Source organism: Mastomys coucha, unplaced genomic scaffold (assembly GCF_008632895.1).
Source record: "Mastomys coucha isolate ucsf_1 unplaced genomic scaffold, UCSF_Mcou_1 pScaffold23, whole genome shotgun sequence".
Classification (NCBI taxonomy): Eukaryota; Metazoa; Chordata; class Mammalia; order Rodentia; family Muridae; genus Mastomys; species Mastomys coucha.
This window is the reverse complement of record NW_022196906.1, coordinates 17,962,176-17,982,461: the sequence shown is the minus strand read 5'-3', so window position 1 is coordinate 17,982,461 and position 20,286 is coordinate 17,962,176.

The window sequence follows — 20,286 nt, the reverse complement described above, 5'->3', positions numbered from 1 at the left end:
GTCTTGAAGAGATCAGGGATACAAGGGACTAACTAAACATAATTAAGGAAATACACAACAAGCCAATAGCCAACATCCAATAAAATGGAGAGAATCACAAAGCAATTCCACTAAAATCAGGAACAAAAGAAAGCTTTCCACTCTCTCCATATTTATTCAATATAGTACATATTGTTCTAGCTAAAACAACAATATAACTAAATATGATCAAGAGGATTGAAATTGGAAAGAAAGAAGTCAAAGCTTTACTACTCACAAGTAATAGGATAGTAAATATAAGTGACCCCAGAAATTCTACAAGAGAAGTCCTAGAGCTGATAAACACCTTCAGTAAAGTGACTAGATACAAAGTTAACTCATAAGGAATCAATATTCCTCCTATTACAAACAACAAACAGGCTAAGAAAGAAATCAGGAAAATAACATCCTTCAAAATAGCCACAAGTAATATAAAATATCTTGGGTGTAAGTCTAAGCAAGCAAGTGAGAGACCTGTATGACAATAATTTCAAGTATTTGAAGAAAGAAGGCAAAAATATCAGCAGATGGAAAGATCTTGCATACTTATGATTCAGTAGGATTAATATAGTAAAAATGGCCATATTGCCAAAAGCAATCTACAAATTCAAAGCAATCCCTATCAAAATCCCAACACTATTGTTTACATACCTTGAAAGAACAATACTCAACTTCATATAAAAAAAAAAAGCATAGCTAAAATAATCGACTTCTGGAGGTATCACCATCTCTGATTTCAAGTTGTACTACAGAGAAATGGTTAAAAAAAAAAGCACATGGTATTGGCATAAAAAGACACACATTGATCAATGGAATCAAATCAGAGATCCAGATATAAATCCACACACACAAGGACATCTAATTTTTGGTAAAGAAGCCAGAATGGAAAAAGAGAAACCCCTCACCCTTTATTGAAGTGAAATGGAGGAGGGGTGAATCTGGGAGAGAGGGGAGGTGAGAGGCAGAGTGAATGGAATCTGGTTCCTGGCAGATTCCAGGCAGTGTCAGGCATGAGCTTCCCCCCACCCATGGCAGGGGTCTCAAGACACATCAGTTATTGCTTGACCACTCTCAAAACTTCTTTCTATCACAATTCTCTCAAATGACTGGCATGAGAGGAGCGAGGGTCAACTATGGTCAGAATGCAATATTTGAGATAATAATAAATAAATGATTAAATAAATAAATAAAGCTAGAAATGGAGAGTTTGAAATGAATCCTGGTGACACAATTACTTTAAAAGATCAAAGCAGGAGAGATAGTACAGGAGAATATAAGTATCAAGACGGCAGGAAGAATGGTTGCTTATGAATGACTTTAGTTTCCCTAGTTTCTGAGCTTTTTGAATGCCTGTTAATTTCTAGACATACAGTCTGAGTACTTATTTATCTAACCAGATATCCAGGAGAGATACATGAAAATATTTCCTAGAGCTACCAGGATGATTCCCACCTCAGCTCTCTGACTCACCTCTCAGAGGACCTGCTAATAGAAGTTGCTGAGGTTTAGGGGGAGCTCAAGGACAGCAGTGCTCAGGAAGGGTCAAGGTAAGTACTAGACAGGCAAGGTCTAATGGTAGTGGGTGCATGATTTCAATTAGGAAGTGGTGGGAAAAGGTATTGCTCCAGTACAGCTGAAGTTCGAGTTCTTTTTACAACTTCAAAGCTGGCCACCACAGATGATTTCAAAGCTTGCATCCATAGTGACATATGCTTCAACAAGGCCATAATTACTTCAACAAGGTCATATCTCCTGTTAGTGCCATTTCCTATAGACCAACCATTCAGACACATGAGTCTATGGGGACCATACCTATTCCAACCACCACAATGGCCTTTTGAAAATGTCACATGGATGGTCTTAAATAGATCTGAACTTGTCTCCTACTACTTAGAAAAAAAATGCTGTAAAAATAAAACCAAACCCTACAGTAGGAATTATGCACAGAAAGTATGGAACAAAGGGCTACATCTAGCTACTGACATTCTTAACTCAATATATGGGAATGTATATGGTGGTGTCAAGAATTCCAATGACTTGTTGGGCAGTGGTGGCACACACCTTCAATCCCAGCACTTGGGAGGCAGTGGTGGGCAGATTTCTGAGTACAAGGCCAGCCTGGTCTATAGAGTGAGTTCCAGGATAGCCAGGGCTACACAGAGAAACCCTGTCTCAAAAAAAAAAAAAAAAAAAAAAAAAAGAATTCCAGTGACTATAAATATATTCTGTCATGGTGTCATGGTCACTTTAGTTTCCCTAGCTTCTAAGTCTTTTGGAATGCCTGTTAATTTCTAGACATATACTTTGAGTACTTATTTATCTAACAAGATATCCAGGAGAGATCCAAGAAAATATTTCCTAGCGCTACCAGGATGATTCCCACCTCAGCTCTCAGGTTTATATATCAATAAGATCACAATTTTCGCCTTTCAGCTAATACCTGCCTCACCTCACAGGTTTTGTTCTTTCTGAAGTTTACATTTGCAAACATTGTTTCAGCAAGGTGAAATGCATTTTTACCAGTTTTCCAAATCTTATCGCTTGAGAGTTAAATCCTTTCTAGTTCCCAGATCCAGGAATTCCTCATCATAATAAAGATAGCTTTAGTTTATGTCTCTGAAGATGAGCTCTTGCTCTGGATAGGGAAACTTAGAGAAGCCTAAGGCTGTATGCATGTGCTATAGAAACTGCCTGAATGCTCCAACTCTTGCTTTTGGGCTTAGTCATGTCACTTAATGTATCCAACACCCGCAACTTGAAATACAGGAATAACACTCTTGAAGAGAACTCATGTAAGTCTGTCTTCTGGATTATGTAAATGTTGTATTATCATTTAAAATCAATAGAAAAGATATTGATAAAACCCAAAATAATTTTCCAAAGAGGTATTTTCTCATTGTCATCTTACATACATCAAGCTGACAAGATAGACCATTGCAACACCATCCTTATCAACTTGGCACTCAAACACACCATATTTTTTTCATTCTAAATTTTAATTAAAGTACAATTATATCATTTTCCCATTCCATTTCTTCCCTACAACCCTTTCTGTGGTCCTTCCTTTTAATACCTCTCAAATTCTTGGTATCCTTTTCTTTGGTTTTGTGTGTTGTATTGTGTGTGTGTGTGTGTGTGTGTGTATGTGTGTGTGTGTGTATGTGTGTGTGTGTGTGTGTGTGCATGTGTGTAGTGTGTAGTGTGTTTATGCCTGCAGATGTGAATAACTATATAAGTACAATCTGCTGAATTCATTTAGTGTTGCTTTAATTATCTGGTTTTAGTAACTGTTGCAGGAAATAAAGGAAGAAAACCTCACCATAAGCTCTCATGCCCCGCAGGTACCATCCGACCACATCACTATGTCCCGGCAGGCTCTTGTTATTTTCTCCTAGCTAGCAAGATCATCGCGCTTACATACAATGCCCTACATTCCCACAATCAGTATCTAGCACCTAGTATCCGGTAAAATCATGACTCTTAAAGCTCAATTATCCAATCAGGTTTATATATCAATAAGATCATCAATTTACATGATGCCAATACAAAAATTTCAGAGCCAAATGATAAAGACAATGTTTTAACACAATCATCCTAACCTTGTATAAACCTTAGCTACCTGTGGCTGTTATAACCACGCAGGGTCTGAATCGTCCTCTCCCCTGGCCTCCATGATGGTGAGTCTCTGCTCCCTTCCTGCTCTTTGCCCTTTTCCTTCCTCAACTTATAGCTCCATCTCTCTATTCCTGTCCAGTCACAGGCCTGTCACTGCCCTAATGTGATTGGACAGAGAAAATGCTGCAACAAGTAACAAATAGAAATTATCTCTGAGAGTATACTTTTTTTACATGGTTTTAGGAGTGAATAGTGACTATGTAGTATTGTATTATCAAGGAGGGGGCTTAACTGGGAAAGACTGACTCTCCTTTCTTCACCAATAGCCAGATGCCTGTACCTCTTGATCTAGGAGTGAAGCCCCTTGACATAGCCTCCTTCCATAATAATCTAACTACTAGTGTTGACATTATGAAACATATCACTTTTAAACCATAACCTTCTACCCACTCTCCCTATAGACTCATAGCTGTCTTATAAGGTAAAATAAATTAAAGTCAAATTTCAAAGTATCCAGAATTTTTAACAGTTGTAAATAGTCCAAAAGTCCAAGTCCAAGTCTCATACGAAACTCAAGGTAACCACTTAAATGTGAATGCTTATAAAATAATTTGTGACAATCAAGTTACATATTTTAATATAAATGGAATAAAATATCTGTGTTTCCATGGGGAAGAATAGGGACATACCTAAGAATGACTGGCCAAAGAAAGAATGAAAGCCGATGTAGGCAAATATTGAAGTCTGGGGCTCTGTGAACATCATCTTTGGATCATGATGGAATCATCCAGGATCCAAAGAGCATGAATAACCATTTGACTTCAGCTCTGCCACTTGAAGCCCATATAGAGCCTCTTCTCCCCAGCTTTTCTCAATGGGTATCATATGGTCCTGGTATTAACCACCCAGGAGTTTCCTACAGCAGCTTGGGTTTCACTATTGCAGATTTCTTTTTAAAATCATAAGCAAAAGAATCCTGGGAAGGAAAGTGTTTATTTCACCTTACAGTTTGCAGTCCAATATTAAAGGAAATCAGGGCAGGAACCTGTAAATAGGACCTGAAGCAGAGGCTATAGGGGAATTCTGCTTACTGGCTCATTTTCACATCTTTTTCAACCTGTTTCTTCCATGACTACCTTGCACCATTAATTTAAAAAGATGCCCTACAAACTCACCTACTAGGAATCTAATTGAAGCATTTTTTTTTCAGTTAAGGTTCCTTGTCCAAGAGAAGTCTAACTTGCATCAAGTTGACAAAAACAAGAGCAAAAAGCTAACCAGTGAATATTGAAACCCTAACACACACACACTGAATGAACTCAAGTCGATTTCTGATACTAGGACATAAGACTCCATTATCCCTGTTAATCCTGCATCTTTCATGAATGAAAAGCAATATTATGTGAACAACACTACAAAGTTCTTCTGCCATTGGAGGATAGATCCTGCTCCTAGTGGACCACAGCTGTACCAGTTTCTGTGTCCTGACCCAAAGGAAACAACTTTTCATAGTTGTTTTTGAGGAGCAGAGAACCCCTTCAACTCTATTCTGGGTTTAGGCTCCTTCCCTTCAAATGAATTTTCACTCCCACAACCATTGGTGTGAGTCCATGTCACTCACCAATGCCCTCAGAAGAGCTTTTCTGTTGTTTCAATGCAAAGTGCTAAGTTTCTTTCCTTTTTTTGATTTTTGATTTTTGTGATCTTAGGTCTTAGTATTTTTTATTGGATATTTCATTTATTTAAATATCAAATGTTATCCCCTTTCCCGGTTTTCCCTCTTGAACCTACATCCCATTCTTCCAGCCCTGCTTCTATGAGGGTGCTCCCCCCACCCACTCCTACTTCCCGTTCTGGCATTCCCCTACACTGGGGCATTGAGCCTTCCCAGGACAAGGGCCTCTCCTCCCATTCATATTCAACAAGGCCATCCTCTGCTACATATGTGGCTGGAGCCATGGGTCACTCTTTGGTGGATTCGTTGGTTGGTGGTTTAGTCCCTGGGAGCTCTGGGGAGTCTGGTTGGTTGATATTGTTGTTCTTATTATGGGGTTGCAAACCCATTCAGCTCATTAAGTCCTTTCTCTATCTCCTCCATTGGGGACCCCATGTTCAGTCCAATGGTGAGCTGTAAGCATCCGCTTTTGTATTTGTCAGGCTCTAGTAGAGTCTCTCAGAAGACAGATATATCAGGCTCCCATCAGTAAGCACTTCTTAGCATCCACAATAGTGTCTGGGTTTGGTGTCTGTATATGGGATGGATCCCCATGTGGGGAAGTCTCTGGATGGCCTTTCCTTCAGTCTCTGCTCCACACTTTGTTCACACATTTTCTCCCTTGAGTATTTTGTTCTCCCTTCTAAGAAGCACAGCAGCAACCACACTTTGGTCTTCCTTCTTCTTAAGCTTCATGTGGTCTGTCAATTGTGTCTTGGGTATTCCGAGCTTCTGGGCTAATATCCACTTATTAGTGAGTACACACCATGTGTATTCTTTTGTTACTGGGTTACTTCCCTCAGGATGATATTTTCTAATTCCATCCACTTGCCTAAGAATTTCATGAAGTCATTGTTTTTAATAGCTGAGTATTACTCCATTGTGTAAATGTACCACATTTTCTTTATCCATTCCTCTGTTGAGGGACATCTGGATTCTTTCCAGCTTCTGGTTATTATAAATAATGATGCTATGAACACAGGGGAGCACATGTCCTTGATATATGTTAGAGCATATTAAGTACTAATTTAATTGACAATTACACAAGCTTTGAACCTGCTTTGCCTATAAAGTTAAATTCACACATTCACACAGTTGAATAACTAGCAAGTGAGAACAGAATAAGTGTACTCCAAAGAAATGTTCCTAGAAAAGTCCGTTATCCCTGAAACTTGAATGGTGAAAAAAAATGTAACTATAACTTGGCACAAATGTTTATAGTTTTCAGATTTAAAGGCTCTATAACTTTTTGGTTCATGGGAGGTTGGAGGAGGAGGAGTGTTTTTGGATAACGGTTCAGCTCCCAAGTCTGTTCTGTGTCCCTGATCAATTAGTTGTGGCTTGATAACAACAAATATTTGTTTTCTGTATTCCCCTGTGTGATCTTGAATCTGTAACCATATTCTTTACCAAAATCAAACCTGCATGACATTTATCCTACTTCCTAATAGAGTACATGGTCTCCTCTGAAAATTCATAATCAGTTTTCCAGTGTTCACATGTCTTTAGCCTTCTGGTCTTCCAAGCTCTTGCCAGAATGGCCCATGAATGTCTGCTCAGGCTAGGGCTTTTCTAACCAAAAGTTACAAAATTCTACAATCCTCTTACAAACATGTTTCAATGGCCTCAAATCACATTGTTAAATCAGTAGCCCTATTACTAAGTACCAACTTTCTGTGTTAGCTCCCTTCCTCATTGCTGTGACCAAATATCTAACACAAGCAACTCAAAGAAAGAAGGAACACTCCTTCATTTCTGGTGGGACTTCAAGCTGGTACAACCCCTCTGGAAATCAGTTTGGCAGTTCCTCTGGAAATTGGACATACTACAACCAGAGGACCCACCTATACAATTCCTGGGCATATACACAGAAGATGCTCTAACATGTAGTAAGGATACATGCTCTACAATGTTCATAGCAGCTTTATTTATACTATCTAGAAAGTGGAAACAACCCAAATGTCCCTCAACAGAGGAATGGATACAGAAAATGTGGTACATCTACACAATGGAGTACTACTCAGCTATTAAAACAATGAATTTATGAAATTCTTGGGGAAATGGATGGACCTGGAGAATATCAACCTGAGTGAGGTAACCCAATCACAGAAGAACACACATGTTATGAATTCTCTGATAAGTGGATATTAGCTCAGAAGATCAGAATACACAAAGTACAATCCAAAAACCATAAGAAACTCAAGAAAAAGGAAGACCACAATGTGGATACTTCATTCTTTCTTAAAAGGGGGAACAAAATACCCATGGAAGGAGTTGTAGAGACTAACTATGGAGCAGAGACTAAAGCAAAGACAATTCAGAGACTGTTCCACCTGGGAATCCTTCCCATATTCAATCATCAAATCTAGACACTATTGTGGATGCCAGCAAGTGTTGGCTGACAGGAGCCTGGTATAGCTGTCTCCTGAGAGACTCTGACAGTGCCCAACTAATACAGAAGTAGAGGTTCACAGCCATCCATTGGATTAAGTACAAGGTCTCAAAGAAAGAAGCTAGAGGAAGGATCTAAGGAGCTGAAGGGTTTGCAGCTCCTTAGGACAAAATACATATGAACTAACTAGTACCCTCAAAGCTCCCAGGGACTAAACTACCAACCAAAGAGTACACTAATGGTGGGACTAATGGCTCCAACAGCATATGTATAGCAGAGGATGGCCAAGTTGGTTATCAGTGGGATGAGAGGCCCTTGGCCCTGTGAAGGTTCTATGCCCCAGTGTAGGGGAATGCCAGGGCCAGTAAACAGGAGGGTGTGAGTGGTAAGCAGGGGGAGGGAGGAGAGAATAGGGGTTTGTTTTAGTTTTTGGTTTTTTATTTCTTTTCTTTTTTAGAGGAGAGGGGAACCTGGGAAAGGAGATATTGTAAATAAAGAAAACATCTAATTAAAATAAAAGAAAGAAAGAAGTGTTTAATTTGGTTCAGTGTTCATAGTCCATCATCGTGAGGCAATCACTATGGGAGGCGGTGAGGTAAGGGTGCATATTGCATCCACAGTTAAGTCATAGAAAGAGATGAAATCAATTGGTCAGCAACTTGTCTGTCTTTTATTAAGTCCAGTTACCTCAGTCCTTAGAATGCTTCAGCCTGCATTAGTCTTCTCATCTCAATTAACCTAATCTAGACTATCCCTTATAGATTTGCTAAGAGATTGGTTTCCATTCAGCATAATTCTAAAGCCTGCCAAATTGGTAATTAAGATTAACTCAGGCACACAGCAATAGCTAATTGGAGCAAGATTATAGATTCCCTGTCAATAGAACTTTTTGGTATAACTATCATCTGTCCTTTCAATGTTCTCAGTTTAGTTGTGTGGTGTCTACCTTGGAGAATATAGGGCTAGAGAATGACAAACATTTGTCACCAAGATGCATACAAATATCTCCATATCCATCCAGGATTTCTTGGTTATGTGTTCCTGGATCTCTAGTGAAATAGATGGTGGAGGATAGGAAACTGCAGAAAGGGATTCCAGAGAAAGAGCCTAGTATGTTACAAGCAACCTTCTTTCTCCTTCCAAGTTTTCTACCACAGCTGGAGACAGAGATGAAAAGCTGGGCCTATCAAGCACACTTCATATTTAAGCTGTAACAAACTCCATTAGGAGCAGTAGATGAAGTGTCCTTAACAGAGCTGCTTTGACCACCGATTGCCAGAGAAAAGTCCCACATTTGTCTTCCTCTTTATCCAGCATTATCAAGAGGAAGGGCCCTATCTTTCTTTCTCATTGATACTCTCATAGTCTATGGTTCGAATGATTTTCGTGGCCAGTTAAAAGTATTATTCTACCTGATAAGATTGAAAAGAGTGAAATAATCCCCTCAATTCCTCATCATTTTCTTTGCCTATTATGCCATTTTTGCTAACTGAAATTATTTACCATCTATATAGATTTCTTTCTCAGCTGTAAGATTGAAATATTTGCCTTCTAAGAACCTCAACATCATTGTTGAGCTCAAGATAATATGGGTGGAAACTCTTTGTAAACTTTAAAATATTATACACTTACAGTCTGGTGTCATTATTACCACCACCATCACTACCACCACAACCATCACAACCACCACCACCACCATTACTACTACCACTACCATCACTACCATTACTACCATCATCATTATCATCATCATATTATTAAGGGATTATAAAATTGTAGATAGTCATGGACTATGTGTACTGTGCATCTGATCCCAGATTGCTCAGTTCCCTTAGTATATTTCAGAAAAATCTTGGCTTGTCTATTTCATTAAATCTCGGCAGTTTTTTCATCCCTAAAATAATATTTTTCTTACTAAATACAATTTTGTTCTTTCCTAGTCTTTAACAACGTGGTTGTGGTTTTGGGGAGACTATATTGGAATAGTGAGACAATGAAAAATATGGTTCTATTACTGCAGATAAGAGTTTATAATAGAGTTGTTGTTAGGAAAACAAATGACTCTAGTCAATATTTCATGTGTACCATCTCTGAGATCTGCATTTACTTTAAAGAAAAATCTTTGTATATTAGAAGTAGGTGTTCCCTATTTGACCTGACCTTCAAACTCCCCTTACCTGCTTTTCTATTCCCTGGCAGTATTGCCTGTTTGAACTTTACCAATGTGCACATGATTGGATTCTTCCAATTCAAAGTCTTAGCACGTGATTATTGGAAAGAGAAAGAGAGAGGGGTTGGGATGGCATGAGAGGAAACAGACACACCAGTGTATGTATCCCCTCTATCCCTGAGTCTATTATCATCTTGAGATGACTAGTTCCTTGACTCATAGACCAATTGTCTTTTGTCTCTATATGACATAATCTTTTTAATGGAGAAAATGCTCTCTCCATTTATCCTTATCACCCTAACAATAAAAATATCTCATCTGTAATGAATTCTGGAAGAGTTTGCAATTCTCTTTGCACAAGGCAGCTTCTGTAAGTGTACTGAATGTTCATATTCAACCAATCAATGTCTTGAATCTTAACCCCAATATGATGAGAGTAGGAGACAAGTTCTTTAGATATATGGGATCATGAAAGGAGAGAGCACAATGATAGTTTTGCCCCATAACATACTCAGAGAATATCTTACTGTTTCTTTCATGCAAGAACATAGCAAGAAGATGGTTATCTATGAGTCAGCAAACTGACACTCACAAGATTTTGAATCTAGCAGTATTGAATTTCAAACTCTCACATTCAGAACTGTGAGAAATCAAGTTTAGTTGCTAAGCCATGCAGGGCAGGATGGTCAATCAGAGATATCTGAAGTGACTAGAGCAGTATGTAGAATGCCTATTATGCTTCTCTTGAGTAGATTAGATCTCATATAGAGTAGTGACTATTGATGGGCCTTGTCCTGAGTTGTTCCATTGTTCAAAATATCAACTTTCTGTATAAAAGTGAAGTTAGAAGGGTATGATAACTTATTTGCATAAACAATAAAATACCACATGCCCAGGACAGCAATGTTTGCACTGATAAAACAAACCAACAATCAAAAACTACCATCTTTAGTATTATCAATGATTATGGTAAAAATAGCTTATTCAAAACACAAAACAGGAGAGCGATCCCATAATGCAGCACAATACACATGTCAGTCAGATTTCAAGTTGGCACAGAGGTATGTCACTCTGTCAAAACAACATTGTGACAGCTGTCCAGAGAAAGGGCAGCAAACTATCTACCCACTGCTCCTGGACTCAGATTGCCAGAGTTCTGCCTGCAATAGAGATGCAGCCCTGCTAAGTGCCTTCTAGATGCCCCATGTGCACAAACCTACAATCATTTTCTTAAACCCACTGTTGATTCCCACACTGTTTTCATTTTGGTTTGAATAACTGGTTTGATTCTTTGTTACTTTTTTGTTCCTATAGCTTCTTTTAAAGCTTTTCCATAACCAAATGTTTCTATAACATTTGTGTAAAGAGATATATGTGGTCTGAGTTCTTAGATACTGGAAATGAAAATGGAACAGAGTGGAGAACTTGTAATAGACATGATCATGACTTTGAGGGAAACCAAAATAATAGTGAAGTGAAGTCAACATAACTGATATATCTTTGGAGCCTATTGATGTTCCATAAGTTCTGATATTGTGGAAAGATGCAACAAATCAGCCATTATGGCTGGCATAGTTCACCCTGGAGATTAGTTGGCTTTCTTATAACATGAAAGATACTGTCATTTTTACCTAAGGTTAAAGAGTGCTTAGGCTTGGTCTATCTACTTCTCAGATCATTCATTATCTAGAATAGTGACATGAGTTCAAAAATCTGTGTCACTTCATAGGTGAGTCTGGAAACAGACTATCTCCAGTAGGTTCTTCCAATGAGATAATAGCTCCAGAAAACAGCTCAGTTGCAATTTCATGAGAGCTTTTGAAAAGATAACTAATTTAGTTTTGCCTAAATTCCTAACCCCCAAGAAACCTTGATATACTAAGATTATTGAGATGCAGGGCTTTGGGGAATAATATGATCAACTTGTGTGTTTGTTTGGGAGCAATGATATTTTTTTCTTTCTGGCATTACAAAAATTTTAATAACCAAGTAATTCCTGATAAAATCATCAATAATATTTCTCTACCCAGGAATATCAGTAAACTAAAACCTTTTAAAAAATATATTTGCCCAACAAACAAAACAAATAGATCATTCATGAATATCAGAATTCCTCTGACTTGTTGACTACCTGATGTTCTCTGAATAAACTTAAGTTATTGTTCAAGAGTGGCAATAGGAAGATCTCTGTTTGTGAGGATTTAAAAGAAATGTAGTTTCTTAGCTTCAAGAGGTGACACAAAAGCTACAGTTGCTTTCAAAAAAGATCCCAAATGACTTCAGTGTATCCAGGATGACAGACATTCAGATCCCCAAAGCCATGAGATGGATAGGTTTGAGGGTTAACATTTGACAGGATCTAAATTCAACTACAAGATCAGCTTTCAGCCATTATCATGATGGATTATCTACACTAAATAATCAAGGAGGGAAAAATTCACATTTCTGGAGGCCACCATTTCATGGGCTGGGATCCTAAACTAAATAAAAGGAAGAACATGAGCTCATACCAGCATTCAGTTCTTTGATCCCTGACTGAGGATGCAAGGTAACCAGTATGCCAAAATGATCCCACCATGATTTTTCCAGTATGGTGGTCTGTACCCAAACCATATGCTAAAGTAAGCTCACTTCCCCCTTCAGTTTTATTACTGTCAGGCATTTTGTTACAGAAATAATACAAGAGACTAATGCAAGAGATTAGTCATACATATTTGGTCTGTGTGATGGTTAATAATAATTAATACTAATTGTCAATTTAACAGACTCTAGCATTATCTGGGAGGTTAATCTCTTGGAATGGCCATTGGGAGTTATTTTGATTATGTTGATTGACAGCTTGTCAGACTCTTGTCAGACTCTTTGGGAGGTAAATTGCTGGGTGTCTTAGTCAGGATTTCTACTCCTGCGCAAACATCATGACCAAGAAGCAAGTTGGGGAGGAAAGGGTTTATTCAGCTTACTTCCACATTGCTGTATATCACCAAAGGAAGTCAGGACTGAAACTCAAACAGGTCAGGAAGCAGGAGCTGATGCAGAGACCTGGAGGGATGTTCCTTACTGGCTTGCTTCTCCTGGCTTGCTCAGCCTGCTCTCTTATAGAACCCAAGACTTCCAGCCTAGGGATGGCACCACCCACAAGGGGCTCTACCCCCTTGATCACTAATTGAGAAAATGCCTCACAGCTGGGTCTCATGAAGGCACTTCCCCAACTGAAGCTCCCTTCTCTGTGATAACTCCAGCCTGTGTCAAGTTGGCACACAAAACCAGCCAGTACACTGGGCATACCTATGGGGTTTATCTTGATTATACTGGTTGATACTGAAGGACCCATCTTGACTGTTTCAACTGCATGAGAAGCAAGCTGAACGTTAGGAAGCACTTATTTTTACCTGTTTCTTCATTGTGACATTAATATGACCAGCTACTTCAAGATCATGCTACCATGCCTTCCCCACCAAGATGGGCTAAGGAAAAGAAATCCTCCCTTAAGTTGCTTTTATCATGTTGGTTTATCACAAGGCCAGTAAACAATACTAAGGCAGTATATATAATTATTTCCTTTAATACAACTCCTGAAGTCAATAGAATCATCAAAAGTGGTAACTTTTGTATGCTAGTGAGTTGATTGATGTATGTAGCTTCAAATGAAGGATTAGGAAGGTGGGTCTATCTATCTGTCTATCTATTTATCTATCTATTTATATTTCCTTGCATTTTATATGTGTGGATGTTATATATATTTATGTATGTATACCACATCTATACCTAGTGCCTACTTAGACCAGACAAGGATGTTGGATCCACTAGGACTGGAAACAGGCAGTTGTAGTACTGTAAATAGAACCCAAGTCCCCCACAAGTGCTAATCAATGGGCAATCCCAGTTCTGAGGGATAGGCTTTTAAAACCTCACGTCCTTCAAGGAGAAAAGGGCTGAAGATAAATTACCGATGACAAATGGCATAATCAATCATGTATAAATTATGACTGTACCTCTTGTTTAAACACAAAAAGGAAACCAGGCATGACGATATACACCTGTAACCTCAGTGAACAGAAGTCACAAAAAGGAAGATCAGCATTTCAGAGTCTCCCTATACATCTCTCCTTCGGTATTCTATATAATAATTAGCCTCTGTGATAAATTAATAAGTATTGGGTTTATTCTTCTGACTTCTATAATATTGTCTTGTAAAATTTGAGGAAGTTGGAGAGGTGAGGAGGACACAACATCCGTCCCAACATCAGGAGTAACTGGGACCAGCAGAACCCAGGCATGCAGGAACTCCACCAGTCCAGTGGCACAAGTTCCTTCTGGTCTGTGTGGCCAGTGCCCTGAGCAGACCTTGAGTGAAAAATCTGTAGTGAGTCCCATAATACCCAGAGGAAGGTCTACTCACAGGCACTCTAATGGACCCAGGATCACAGGATCAAAGGATAATAGGATCACAGAATCACAGAGACAGCTTGACTCAGGAGTTCTGACACAACCAGGATCACAGGAAGGACATGCCCTAGTCAGATTTAGCCAGGGCAGGTAGCACTAGATAAAACCAGATGGCATGAGGCAAGCATAAGAAAATAAGCAACAGAAACCAAGGTTACTTGGCATCATCAGAACCCAATTCTTCCACCATAGAAGTCCTGGACTTACTGTCACACTGAAAAAAGCAAGATTCAGATCTAAAATCACTTCTCATGGTGATGATACAGGATGTTAAGAAGGTGAGTGGCTAAGAACACTGATTGCTCTTCCGAAGGCCATGAGTTCAAATCCCAGCAAACACATGGTGGCTTACAACCACCCGTAATGAGATCTGACACCCTCTTCCAGTGCATCTGAAGACAACTACAGGGTACTTATAATAAATAAATACATAAATAAATGAATAAATAAATCTTTTAAAAAAAGAAAAAAGAAGGACATAAATAACTCGCTCAAAGAAATACAGGAGAATACAGGTAAACAGCTAGAAGCCCTTGAAGAGGAAACACAAAAATCCCTTAAAGAACTACAGGAAAAACATAATCAAACAGGTGAAGGAAATGACAAAACCATCCAGGATCTAAAATGGATATAGAAACAATAAAGAAATCACAAAGGGAGACAGCCTGGAGTTAGAAAACCTAGGAAAGAGATCAGGAGTCATAGATGCAAGCATCACCAACAGAATACAAGAGATAGAAGAGATAATCTCAGGGGCAGAAGATACCATAGAAAACATTGACACAACAGTTAAAGAAAATGCAAAAAGCAAAAATCTCCTAATCCAAAACATCCAGGAAATCCAGGACACAATGAGAAGACCAAACCTAAGGATAATAGGTGTGGAAGAGAGTGAAGACTCCCAACTTAAATGGCGAGTTAATATATTCAAAAAAATTATAGAAGAAACTTCCCTAACCTAAAGAAAGAGATGCCCATGAACATGCAAGAAGCCTACAGAACTCCAAATAGACTGGACCAGAAAAGAAATTCCTCCTGTCACTTAATAATCAAAATACCAAATGCACTAAAAAAGAAAGAATTTTAAAAGCAGTAATGGAAAAAGGTCAAGTAACATATAAAGGCAAGCCTATCAGAATTACAGCAGACTTCTCACCAGAGACTATGAAAGCTAGAAGATCCTGGGCAGATGTCATACAGACCCTACAAGAACACAAATGCCAGCCCAAGCCACCATACCCAGCAAAACTCTCAATTACCATAGACGGAGAAACCAAGATATTCCATGTCAAAACCAAATTTACACAATATCTTTCCACAAATTAGACAAATGTCTAAGAGAACACAAATGCCAGCCCAGCTACTATACCCAGCAAAACTCTCAATTTCCATAGATGGAGAAACCAAGATATTTAATGACAAAACCAAATTTGCACACTATCTTTCCACAAATCCAGCCCTACAAAGGATAACAGATGGAAAACACCAACATAAGGAGCTATACTACACCCTAGAAGAAGCAAGAAAGTAATCTTTCAACAAAACTATACAAACATAATTCCACCTCCAATAACAAAAATAACAGGAAGTAACAATTATTTTTTCTTATTATCTCTTAACATGAAAATTAATATTACCAACATATCTTAATTGATTGAATTTCAAAAGTCTGAGGAATTAGAAATTTGTTGGCTGTTATCTAGTGGTCTCTCTAATTTGGTAATTGGAGAAATAGGTCCAATATTTGTACAATCCATATACACTTTCTGCTTGTTTTTACATGACAGTGTCTTGTTGTGTACCACATAATGGTCTTGAAATCATGCTTCTCCTAGCGTAGCTTCTCTATTTGTGGGATTGTTTATTTGATGTTTTTACACTATACTATGGTTTTCAGAACAGCTTACATATTTCAAAATTATTTATACAGCCAAAAGAAACATAGACAATTAACTTGGTAGGTGGCTTGTAAGAGAAAAACAAAGAGTGAGAGTGAATGCTTTATTTGATGTTTATAACTATTGTATCAATTTTGAAGAAGAAAACTTTATAAGTTACTCTTTCTCTGAGATGAATGCTTTTCAAAATCATCACAGCTAATGAACCAGATTCTTAACCTCACTTAATGTCTGTGTAGAATTGTTCTCCAAGCAGAACCATTGTTCATCAAACCAGATGGTGAATAACTTCATGGATAGACCATCTTAATATACACACTATTTCTTAAATAAATGTAACCTGTTCTCTGTGGTTTGAGAATGAAGACAATCACTCAAGTCAAATAGCTTTGACCATAGCAGGAAATCTGTATCCAAAAATCAAGTCTACAATTAATTCTTGACACGGCAGAACTGTCAACTCTTAGCTTAGCTACTATGGAGGTAAAATCCTTTGGTGATGTAAGGACATTGACATACAGCCTTATTACAATGAACTCCAGTGTCAAAAAATTGTTCTTATTTTGGGCCTGTACCACAGTAAGAGCCAAAATTTTAAGCTCTACTAAAAATAAAACAAACAAACAAAAAGACTTTACTCACTTATGTTCATTTAGAAAATAGTAGTGGTGTATTATGTTAAAATATACAGTTAATATGTTTGGAGTTATTTAAAATTTATATTGAGAAAAATGTATGTATTTTCAGTATTGCTGTAGACAAGTATCTACATAAGACTATTCAATTGATTGTTTTATATCAAACAACTTTTATAATACTCATTTTTATTGTTATAATATTTTATAAATTTTAAAGAATATGAAAAAGTAAAAAAAAATGAAAAGTATTGCAGGTATTGAAAGGGGGTCTCTGGGAGGTGTTGGAGTACAAAAGGGAAGCAAGAATGTGAAGTAATTCTATTTACTTAAAATACGTTTTTAAAATGTTAACAAATTCAAATAAATTGAAATTACGTATCTTTTCTCATCATAATGCAATAAAACTTAAATCAATTTAAAAAAGAATTTGAAGAAGTTGTTCTGGAACCCATATGGATAGCTGATCAGTTAGGAGTAGAGGTAAACCACTACATTGTGCCTCATGATTGACCACAGATGTGGGTGTAGTTAAGATATAAGATCTATTGAGTCTTATGAAATCTTCAGAAAGATGAACAGAGATGAGATTTGAGGATACTCTATAGAAGTCATTATATTTAGTATCAAAAGCAAGTGTTAGAAAAGTTGGTGGGATAAAATACTGAGTTTGGGAAGCTTTTATGTAGTGGGTCTTGGAATGTTTCAAGGATTGATGGGGACCAAGCCAATACTAAGGCATTTCTTACATTTTAAACTTTGTAGTCCTTAATATAATTCCAAGGGCATGGCAGAATACATACTAAATATCATTTGCTTAGTGTAGCCTACCATTGTGAGAATCCTAGAACTCTGTTTACTAGGTGATCTCAGAGGATGGCCACATCCATTATTGCAACAGATCACTGAGTGTTCCAAGACCTTCTTGCAAGAGACTTTGAGGAGTGGACTGTTTTATAAAATCAGTCCCTTAGATGTGATATATGATTATTCCCTATATATACATATATACCTTAAATCACAAGTTATATGTGTGTGTGTATGTATATGTGTACATATATGAAACAGAAACTCCTAATAATTTAAAAATTATTCCCTTCTACAGGTATCTACTAGATGACAACAGTAATAATAATCCAGTTGTCTCAGAGAATGGGACTAGAATGAAAATGCTCAGATGAGTTAACTACGGCTGCAAGTGGATTTTCTCAAGTTCTAACATTTCTTTTTCTTTGTTTTTTCTTTTTTCTTTTTTTTTTAGAATTATTTTTATTTATTTTATGTGTATGAGTACACTGTAGCTGTACAGATGGCTGTGAGCTATCATGTGTGTGACTGCTATTGAACTCAGGACCTCTGCCGGCCCCACTTGCTCTGGCATAATTTACTGCAGCTGTCTTCAGACGCACCAGAAAAGGGCGTCTGATCTCATTCCTGTTGGTTGTGAGCCACCATGTGGTTGCTGGGATCTGAACTCAGGGCCTTCGGAAGAGCAGTCAATGCTCTTACCCGCTGAGCCATCTCACCAGCCCCCTCGTTTTTCATTTTTTGAAAAAAAAAATGGCATCTGTAATGGATTCAGACTGCAGTACAGATTTCAGGAAAGCTGGTCAGAGCTTTGGTGCATGTTGAACACGTGGTCCATGCTTCACCTTGTTCAGTGTTGCATTCCATTCTTTGTTTGTTTGTTTGTTTTTTCAAGACAGGTTTTCTCTGTATAGCCCTGGCTGTCCTGGAACTCACTCTGTCGACCAGGCTGGCCTCAAACTCAGAAGTCCTCTGCCTCCTCTGCCTCCTCTGCCTCTGCCTCTGCCTCTGCCTCTGCCGCCTCTGCCTCTGCCTCTGCCTCTGCCTCTGCCCCTGCCCCTGCCCCTGCCCCTGCCCCTGCCTCTGCCTCTGCCTCTGCCTCTCTGCCTCGGCCTCGGCCTCCGCCTCCGCCTCCGCCTCCGCCTCCGCCTCTGCCTCCCAAGTGCTGGGATTAAAAGTGTGTACCACCACTGTCCAGCTCCATTCCATTCTCTTACCAATTCATTTAATTACTGTCTGAGTATTCACTTATTTAATTTAGAAATACTCAGAGGCTGTAACTGTAACTCTATGAGAGATCAGCAACATATGTGAAGCCTGGATTCAGTCCCCAGTGCAGAAGGAAGGAAGAAAGAAAGACTATAGCTCTTTAGATTTAAAGATGTTTTTCATAATTTTGAAATCTTTAAAAGCTCTAAATATCAAAATTTGGAAATTTGAGAAAATCTGTCACAAAATAACAAGAAGCTTTTCATATTCTTTATGCACTTTGGGACAGAATTCATATTCTTTTTGCACAAATGTTGATTTTAATTGTTCATTATGTTGAGGATATAAAGCAAACAAGTATTTCTGAATTCCAGAAAAATCTGGACCCTGTGTTTTTAGAATTTTTATCATCCAAGATCAACTTTGAAAACTTTTCTGTATTTTTGAGATGATTGTACTCTGCCTAAACCCTTCAAATGTTAGTAATAGGTTTACTCCTCAAAGAATTACTTTTACTTTCCCCTGCTTGCAATGTCAGTTCAACTTCTCACTGAAAACACCATGCATGGACTGTTAATTATTCTATCTGTATAAAGGGGACAGCAGGATGCCAACAGAGAAGAAAAGTATGGAAGAGAGGTAAACAAGAACAGGGAGACTTAGAAACAAGGAAATACACACACACACACACACACACACACACACACACACACACACTTACCCTTCCTAGCAATGCATTCGCTAGCCTTGGACCCTCACATAATTTGAGCTTCATGTGTATCAACTTCAAACAAGGGAATGTATTGCACACAGATGAAAACTCTATAGTAAACATCCTGCTTCCATTCAAACATATTCTAGGATATATCTGGGCATAGGAGCAAAGCATAAACCTGGCCTTAACTAGGTTGGGGTATATGTAGCCTAAGGCAGATGTGTTTTCTGGGTGAACTTTCAGGGAAAATCCTTATCATCATATGCCTATACATAATTGGCCATGCATGTGAGTAAAATCAGATGTAGCACAGGAAAAGACAAGCATAGTGAGCAAAGTCTTACATTATTCAGGTTGGTTAATCAAAAGTGTTAATAATAACGTGCTTTGTTCCATGGCAACCAATTCCCCCATTTCACTGAATGACACTAAGCACCGCTGCTCTTAGGAATGCTGACTCAGATGGCCTGCTGTAGTGTGTTCTGTACTGCAATCTAGTGTATTATGTACTGTCTCTTTATAACTCCTTATTGCTTTCCTGTTTGTCTGTGCTCTTTTAATTCTTGAGGAAGACATGAGATTTTGAAAACATCAAGTCTAGGTTCTGGCTATTATAAATAAGGCTGCTATGAACATGGTGGAGCATGTGTCCTTGTTACATGTT